The sequence below is a fragment of the Pollicipes pollicipes genome, unplaced genomic scaffold, assembly GCF_011947565.3.
Source record: "Pollicipes pollicipes isolate AB1234 unplaced genomic scaffold, Ppol_2.1 Scaffold_6052;HRSCAF=7182_pilon_pilon_pilon, whole genome shotgun sequence".
NCBI classification, from domain to species: Eukaryota; Metazoa; Arthropoda; class Thecostraca; order Pollicipedomorpha; family Pollicipedidae; genus Pollicipes; species Pollicipes pollicipes.
In genome coordinates this window covers 6576825-6586816 of record NW_023596805.1, presented here as the reverse complement: position 1 = coordinate 6586816, position 9992 = coordinate 6576825, and positions in this window count along the sequence as shown.

Below are 9992 nucleotides of genomic sequence, written 5' to 3'. Positions count from 1 at the left end.
AGGGATTGCCGGATGATGATTCTGCGCAGATACTGTGCCGGACTTTCCGCCGGTGCGGTTGTTGGGGGAAAGCAGGCTTATGTACAGGGAAAGCACCGAATAACGAACAGCGGGAAAAGCCAACCATTTTACGAGCTAATGACGACTAGCGCATCTGTTCGATGGCTCTCCATGCATGGAATGCACCGCTGGCGGGGGGGGGGGGGGGGGGGGGGGGGGCGAGGCAGATGCACCTTACAAACTTCTCCAGAATTTAACCTTCCACCTATATGTTGCTTTGAAAGAAGTGCCTTCAGTGCCTGGATATTCCATAATTCTTGCTCCGTGGCAAAACCAGTTTTCCACTATGACTACATGTTACGAGATTAATTAATCTCTGATAGAATCATGCACAACTGAGCGCCATTCGTTATACGAAGCGCACAGGCCCAGCTCGCTTGATCTTGCTATCGCAGGAGTGTGTGTGTTCTATTAAGTTTGGGGAGGTCCTGCTCCTCCTGAACTATGAGAGAGAATTGGGCCAACTTCGGGAGTCTCCCACTCCTGACCATATAGACCATATAGACAATATAGACCATACAGACCATATAGACACTTTGCAATTTTATGACTTGGCGAAGTAACCTGCGAAACACATACGAAACACACACAAACACACACACACGCACATATTTATATACATGTATTTTATGCGTATATATATATACATATATATATATATATATGTATATATATATATATATGTATATATATATATATATATATATATATATATATATATATATATAGTTTCGTAACAGTATATTATAATATGACATGACACGTAGTTGCAACAAATCGATATAGATACACACAAATACCCATACACACATACACACACACACACACACACACACAAACATATATATATATATATATATATATATATATATATATATGTTTGTGTGTGTGTGTGTGTGTGTGTATGTGTGTATGGGTATTTGTGTGTATCTATATCGATTTGTTGCAACTACGTGTCATGTCATATTATAATATACTGTTACGAAACTGTGCACCAGTATCATACTCTATAAACGCAAAGAACAAAGTAGATGCCGTTAAATGCACGTTGGCCCGTCCCGTATGTTGCACGCCGAAATTCCCGAACAAATCAAATGTAACATGCGACTGTGACGTGCCGGATATCCGACTTTAATGACACTGTCCTGATCGCCGCATTCTACCACTTATCCGGTTGCACGCCGGTAGAACTGACTGCGTTTGCCTTTTAAGTCCTACACATTGACGTGATCTGACTCTAAAGCAGGACAAAAGAACTCCATCTTGAAGAAGCTAACACAAAGGCATGATATTCAGCGGCAGCTGAGGGTGACGAACCAGGATTGTGCCCAACACGCGCGCCCCTGAAAGCCACAACATTTCCTGGAAATAGTACCGCATTAGGGGGATGTCCAGCGGCCGCTCAGTAAAACCACGGTCGTCATATAAACTAGACAGACACCCGACCCGCCGCCGTGTAAACATTCTGGGCTTCTTCTGCGCCTTACAGGGGTGTGCTCAGAAGGTATTTACCGGACGCATAGTTGCTATTGGAAATCCAAGGCCAGAAAAATAGTTATGGTCCTATATATATATATATATATATATATATATATATATATATATATATATATATATATATATGACTTGGCGATATATATATATATATATATATATATATATATATGTATATAAATGTGTGTGAGTGTGAGTGTGAGTGTGTGTGTGTGTGTGTGTGTGTGTGTGTGTGTGTGTGTGTCTACTAGACGTGCGGCACTCATTAACGCGCACCCCGGTGAGGGTCAACTTGACCCCCAAATGTTTTTTTCCAGATTTATTTTCAAACAGCGCGGCGTAGCCTCGCCAAACTTTGCATAGCAGTAGAGAGTTGAACAGCAGATCGCTTGATGCAGAAAATTAAATTAGATGTACCTTATAAGGTCGCTGACATGTGACAGGTCAAAGTCAGGTCATTGCTGTCGCCGATGGGCATTTTCAGGGAGTCGTTCAATGTGATGCAACAGAAGGGTGTTAGACGGAGTCATACATTTCTGAGGTAGTGCTTAGGAGATTAACCAATTTAATTTAGAATTGCAACAAATTCCATCGGTTTAGGGCTAGGTATGAAGGCCAGGCTGAGGTCAAAACTACCTTACTCTTTTGCTCGAGAGCGTGGTTTATGAGTTAGTTTCTGGTTCTTATTTCTGGTGTATGAACGATAGGGACCGCAGCAGACATATTACATGAACTTCCCAAAGGTTATAGTAGGCCACTGAATTAAAAGGTCCCTGTTCAACATCTTTTTTGTCGGAACATATCGCCTGGTGTAATTCCTGACGATTATCCGAATGGCAAGATAAGATAAATCTCGTAGGTATTTGATCACCTTCAGCTTCGAGACGGGACAATTGAAAGGCGCCAGGAGTGTTCACCTAATTGAACCGCTTACTAAATATCAACAGAACACTTAGGGAGAACCTTCGCGACCTAGCGTGATCGTAAAGAATGTCACAAGGTTCAACAACAAGCTGTTCGTTTCCTTCAATAGGGGCACCAATCTAAAAGATATTTTGGTGCACACAACAGACCAAACAGCTAGGTTAGCAAGCTGAAATGACACAAAGGGCTGGTGGCAAAGTTGTGTGCGCAATGTCATTTACAGACGAGAGAGAAAATTGCAGGGTCCGGTGGAGGGGACATGCACGCACGACATAGCAGTACGGTGTGTGTCATGCAACGTCATCTGTGGCATCTGGTGTTAATTTTGTAAATGTGTAGCGCATGTGAGAGAAAATGGGTTTACTCTTCGGGGATTCAAAATCCTTTGCACCTTAGCAGATGCAAAAAAAATCCGGGATGGAGGTGGGAGATCACTGCAATTGAGAGAGGCGAAACATTAATCATGCCAAGATACATGGGTTTCTAAAGCGCCTTTCATGGCATGGGAGGACCGATAAGAACTGCGCAGATGACATATATGTCACATATGACATATGACTCACATGTCTATATAGGCATTACGGGGAACAGTGGCGCAGCATATGCTAGGCACACGCATCCACTGTCATTTGGTAAATGGTGCATGAAACTTGATGTGCTGACGGAAACGAGTGTAACGAGCTAACACGGATGACACCATTTTTATACTTCGTGGACGAAGTTACACGAGGTTACGTGTTTACCGATAAAAAATTCCAGGACCATATCATATATCGTGTTTATAAATAATGGCTTTGCTGTCTTGCCCAAATGGCATCAAAGGGAGTGTTCCACATTTAGGGATATTGAAGCAAGCATCATATGTGATTACATAAGCTCACCTGTACATTTAAGTGGGGAGGGCTTCTTTTAACAATACAGTTTCTCTGTTTAGTAAATATGCTCCTCACAGCGTCACTGTTTGGTTATGTCACCGTATCTTGCATAACATCGATTGAGAGCCAATTGACGGCCGCTATGTCTTGAAATCGTGCTCACTAAAGTCAGATATGAAAACTCAAGAGTTTTAACTCAAGAGTTCAATAGGAGCCTTAATCGCCACACGACTAATGGAATGGCAGAATTTGAATAACGTTATTTTGGCGTCTTGAATGCCTGGATGACCTTGAAAAGTCTCCCTGACATAGTCTGCACGTCTTCGCGGGCTCGCAGCTCAGAAGCTAAAGGCGTTTAGGCTTTGCAAAGGATAGTGAATGCCGAGTGCCGAACTACGACGAATGATCTGCAACATGACTTTTTCAGCTAAAAACCCATTCAGATGTGACGCACTCACTTCGACAGCTAGTGTAGTGGCAACAAACGTCACGAAAATCTCCGGTAATGTTTAGATCAGTGTTCTACAGTATATATATATATATATATATATATATATATATATATATATATATATATATGTGGGTGTGGGGGGGGGGGGTGTATATGGGTGTGGGTGGGTGTGGGTGGGTGGGTGGGTGTGAGTACACACGTTATATAGATAAAGAAATACTTAGATAGGTGGACAGATAATAAGATCGCAACACAAATTTTACAGCCACGGTAACTTTAAGAGCATGCACCCACACGCGGTCCACGTAGGCATAATGGGGAGGCCATGGTTCCAAAAGTGCCCGAAGCCTGCATATCCAAACAGGGCTCCTGGAGCTCGAAAACGCTTTTTGCAAAGTTTTGAATGTCCGCCAGGCACCCGCAAAACTTTCTCTCCCTCCTTAGCTTTTCATGGAGACCATGCTTTCGAGAAAGAAACCGCACACAACAAAGACTCTTGGAACCGTAGGCAGGCTTGCGTTTTGGGTAGGTGTCCTGGTAGGTTCAAACAGCATCTCCATGCTTCTAAGAGTATCAAGCAATCTCAGAGGGTATTCAGACGTTACAAAGAATATCTTCTATCCCAAAAGAGGTGAGTGAAGTGAAGTGAAGGCCAGGAGACCAGAAGACCCTGGAGTGAAGACCAGGTTCCGAAACGGACAGCAAACACTTTTGCTGCCCGTTTGTCGGGAGAGCAAACGCAAGACGCCAAGCTCCAAACGGTTAGTAAAGCAAACTTATTTCGTAAGCAATATTCTGAGGTACGCAATGCTCTCTTGGCCAGCTGCCAGCTGATTTTTCCACTTCAGCCGGGAAATGTAGCACGTCCTCTCCGGGACGTGTACTCGTTCCGTTTGACTCCGAGCTCAGCACCCTTTCCCCGGCCATCGGGACCGCGGGAGCCGGGCACCGCGCTGCGCACGCTGCCTCATTGCTACCGCTCCCAGACTGGAGTCGCAAGGCACAGACTGAAGAGCCTGGGACGGTCCAGAGACCTTTACCGATCCAAGCAGAGAAGCGTTTGTGTGTGTTTGTGTGTGTGTTTATGTGTGTGTGTGTGTGTGTGTGTGTGTGTGTGTGTGTGTGTGTGTGTGTGTGTGTGTGTGTGTGTGTGTGTGTGTGTGTGTGTGTGTGTGTGTGTGTGTGTGTGTGTGTGTGTGTGTGTGTGTGTGTGTGTGTGTGTGTGTGTGTGTGTGTGTGTGTGTGTGTGTGTGTGTGTGTGTGTGTGTGTGTGTGTGTGTGTGTGTGTGTGTGTGTGTGTGTGTGTGTGTGTGAGCGACATTACTATTTACTTAAAAGGAGTGTCCCATCTTTGATGCGTGTTTGAAAAGCATACTCTTATGGAGCATCAGGGCCAGTTACGTCTCAGAACAGCACTGGGTAGCGCCTCTGCAGCACCGTGAATAATACTAATAAGGATAAAACATAATAAGAATATTATTTAATTACTTTTAAGTCCCAATTACGCACTTAACACTCTGTAACAGCATTGCGCAGTGCTACCACGCTTCTTCCCTGCAGTTGCAACAACAGTCGTCATGACAACGACCTTGCGCACTTCTGTTGGTGCGAATGAAAAAACGTTTGTCATTGGCTCAGCCGGCTAGCATCTGTTACCGAGAGATTCTTCGGTTGTAGTTTGAACCAGTGCGTCACATGGATCATGTGATACTTCCATTCCCAAAGCGAAAGTGCACTTTGAAAAGAGCCACTAAGGTAAACGCCGTAGGCCAGAAATCAAGCCCATCGTGCAACGTTTCGTGAATTTGCCGGATCATGGCTTCTTGTTCGCATATATTTTTATCTAGGCGAAATTTGTCAAGCTTTCGTGGAATTTATTGCACAGATATTTTTACACGTGAGTGTGTTGCAAACATTGCAGAGCACACATGTCGGAAAAAGCAAGGCAAATTGAGTGTATTACTTTCGTAGTGATGAGCACGAAGTCCATTGGGATTTCTCCCGCAGTGTCGGTCACCACAAACAGACGTTCCGGGCTATTCGAAAGGATTTTTTTCTTTAAAAACTGGGATTTCTGGTCAAATTGCATACGTATGATGTACCAATATGTGAAAAGTGCAGAATATATGGGATTCTCCCTTCAACGCAGACAAGACCCGTCTCGCAGCAAATCTATGGCACCATTTCTTGCCAATCAGTCGAGGAGCTCCAGCCGCCGGCATAAGGCAATGATCATTTCTTGGGCTAAACTAACTGCTGTGGTTGGGGCCCTCGGTTCGTATGGACCAGGACCTGTGCTCATCGGGCATCCGCAACAGTCCGAAAGACCGCCGGTTGCCACGGTAACGCCAACGCCCTAGAAAGAGGGGAGGATTGAAAGCTATCCAACGAAATGGAACTGCGCATTTTTGACAGCATGGTATATTGGTGCTGAGACGGTTTACACTGTGCACTGCTGTCTCGCGCCCAAAAGCATTGGCCTTCCAAATATCCAACTGACGCTGTTGTCCATCTGGCCATGGCATAAACCGGTGTCACGGTCCTCTTGTCACGGCTCGTGCCCTTTGCTCCTAGCCGGGACTTGGTGCGTATGATGCAGGCGTCACTGGACTTATAGCAAGCCCGCGGCTTATTCGCTGAGCTTCAACCCCAATCCCAATTTAATCCCCAAAGCATGGCAGTTATGATCGCATGGATAGCAAAATAGTCCGTGTTAATATCCGTGTCAATATTCGTGTTAATACCAATCCGCGTAAGAAATAAAGAATAATGATCCGTGTTCAACGTCACGATGCTGGCAGGTAGTGCAGGATCAAAGCCGCCTTTCATCGCACTTTCCACACCTCCCCGGGTCTCGCCTTCAGCGACCTGCGTTCCGGTACTTGCACAGCAACAAATGCTCCTTTCCTCCCCCCCCCCGCCCCACTGACGTGCATATCACCCACAGCCGAAAGTTTCACCAGAATACCCGCACGGACCAGCACAGTCTCATACCTGCCCGCCTCCCCGTGTTCGGAGCCCTGGCGCCGCCTCTGTCCGGCCGAAATTACGCTGGGAAATCCTGAATAGGCCACCATTGCCAACGCCGTTGCGTCTGCCCTGTATGCATTTCACCGCCGCGGAGGGGGCCGAAGACCCGCAACACCCCGCGGACAGTACCGTCCTGGAGGAGCCCAGCTGTGAAGGACCAGGGTGTCGGACTGTTGCCACCAGCACGAGGTCATGAAGAAAGCGCTACTGGGGCTGTAGCGGCTGGCCGCTGCCGCCGCCGCCGCCGCGCGCAGTGCTGGCGATAGGACAGGTTAGGTTCCTCCGCAGCGTGGCAGATGGGACGTCAGATGGAAACTAAGACACTTTTTAAGACGCTTTTTGACGATCTGAACTTGTACGTAGATAGGAAGCTCATTATCGTACATCGTGCTGATGATACCCAAGGTCTTGTTGCTTGCCACAAAGGTGACATCATTCTTCACCGCCTGGAATCGCGTATGTGCACCTTATTTTTCTCAGCCAAAAATCAGATGAAAATTAACTGCAGCAAAGCTCACCTCATCGTTGTCGGAGCTTGGCAACTGCTTCGGAACCTTCCAAAAAGATTTGTCATAGTCAACGTGATGGCAGTGGAAAAACCTCGTGCGTGAAAAGCTAATGCGTGATAAGAGATCTGAGTCATCAAGAGATCAAAGTCAGACCATGGTCAAAGTGGAATGACCATGGAATGCAGGTCAAAGTCAGACCATGGTTTCAGTGAAGACAATTTCTAGGAAATCGTCCAACCTGATACAATAGCGGAGAGATTGACGAAGCCATACATCTCTGAGGGGCTTTCCTAGGCGCCACAAATATTGAAAAAGCAAATTACGTTGATCTAAGGTCAGGTATGAAGATCAGCCATGGTCAAAACCAAGCTGATTTATTACTCTAGGGCTTACTGTATTGCGGCGCTCATTTATTAATTTGCGGCGCTCATTTCGAATTCACTGACGGCAGGAGCCGCATTATACGTCTTCCATTGACTTTTTAGAGGTCAGAACAGGTCATTGACCTAGGAGCACCGGGATCGACATTTTGTTTCAGGGACATGCTGCCTTGCGTAATCTTTGTCGCTTTTTCAAATGCAAAACTCAGAGCAGTCTTCTATGATTCCGGTCACCATCACCTTCAAAAGGTCAGACAAGGTCACTGACCTCAAAGGGACTTGTGACCTCTTGTATGTACATATATATGTATGTATATGCAAGCAAAATATGGTGTGGTGGGAATCGAACCGGCCACCTACAAGTCATTAGCCGAAGCCCCACTCCTCACCCTCCTCGCTGCCGTCCCCGTGACTTCTCCGGGCTCGAACTACGAGACGTCTGTGCGCAAGCTAGGCAGCGCACTCTTCGTCCTGCTCACAGTCGGTGCTGGAAGTCAAGCCGACATCAAGGATACCCAGGTCCACCGGCTGGAAGGTGTAAATGACGTCAGCAACCTATAGATGAAGTCACCGGCCATCGCCGGAAAGGGTGGGGGGCGTGACGTACTCTGTTGTGTGGCGTCCGGCTACGGTAGCTGGTTGAAGAGGCCGTAATTGTGAATGTGAGTCACCAAGACCTGTCCATGTTAGCTGTGTTGCTGCTCGCTTTGCGAGACAACGATGTTCGCAGCTATTGCGGCTAGGAAACTCAGTCCAGGGTGGAAAATCCTGTTCCACTCTCGAGCCGTTGCTGGAGAACGGACCGCAAAAGTCATGGCCTGAATTGGCTATCTTGCGGTTTAACCGTGCAGAATGTCACCAAAACGGAAATGGACTCGGTCGTATTCGACGCTTGGTTGCGTTTATGACTTAATCACTGCCCAGTGAGTGTAAATCTGCACCCACCCATATTTGACACGCCAACCAGGGTAACGGCAAAAACACACGGGTATCTCCACAGCTCTTAAATGCAGAGCATGCGCATTTTATACTGTGAGTCCCCAGGGTCTTTCCCTGTATTGAATGCTAGACAGCTTCGCACCACCCGCCCACTAATTTTCCCCTGCTGACCGTTCTTAGGCCCTTGACTGTGCTGACACTGCCAGCAGGACTCAGTGCTGCCTATTTCAGGCATGTGGTCCTCTCTGGTCGATCCCAGACCCGTTGGACCCTCGGTTCGTGCTCACCAACCAAGCGCAGAAGCCCACCGCCAGCCCGCCGATTGCCACGACAACGCCGCCGGCCGGAACGACGCCTGTTGCCACGGCAACGCCATGCGGAGGTGTCGCATGTACTTAGTAGTCCGGGTTACGCTAACATCAGTGTTTTGGGTTGGTTTACGATAAATGCCTTATGCTAGCGATTTTGAGGTAACATGTGGTGTGATTGTGCGGGGTGTGCGCCCTCGCCCTCGCTGTCTTCCGAGCTCTACATCTGGCTGGGTGCCGGGGGGCGTCACGTGACCGCGGGTCTCCCGATTCGCAGGGAGTTAAGGGTCGGCCGCTGAGGCAGCGCCAGGAACCCGACGTTTGCAGGCGCTAGTCGGTTTTTGGACGAGTCCGGGTGGATACACGTTACGTTCTCTTACAAGCTATTTCGGCCATCATGCCCGAAACCGCCGCGGCCAGTGGCGACGCTGTGACAACGGCTGCTGCGAGTGTCCCAGCGCCAGTGATTACTACGACCGGAGTGGACAGAGGGGCCGCGGTGACTGGCAGAGCCTTATTCGACGCGCGACTCATCCCCCAGTACGATGACGCGGCCGACGTCGTAGAGTGGTTCACGGGGCGGCCGTGCTCTGCCGTCATCGGGAGCGGACTTGCCCAGCATTCTGCCGGCGCAACTCACGGGTGGCGCGTTTGCCGTCTGGCTGCAGATGCCGGGGAGGCGCGTGCATCGAGTGAGATGATGCGCAGATGGCGCCGTGCCTGACTCTCTATGACGCATTTGCGATGGATCGGTTTGCCGCGTACGACGCACATACCAGCCGACGGCTGCTGCCTGGAGAGTCGCCTGACGTGTTCCTGGCGGACCTATGGCGTCTCGCAGCTATGTGCAATGGGGTTCCGGAGAACGTGCTCACGTGCGCTTTTGTTCTCGGCATGCCCGACGAGGTGCGGAGGACTGTTGGCACTGGCTCCCGGGCGGAGGCTTTGAGTTTGGCGGGCATCCTGGTGCGAGCCCGGGCAGTGCTGAGCGACGAACGTGTCGGTGCGGCAGCGGCAGCGGC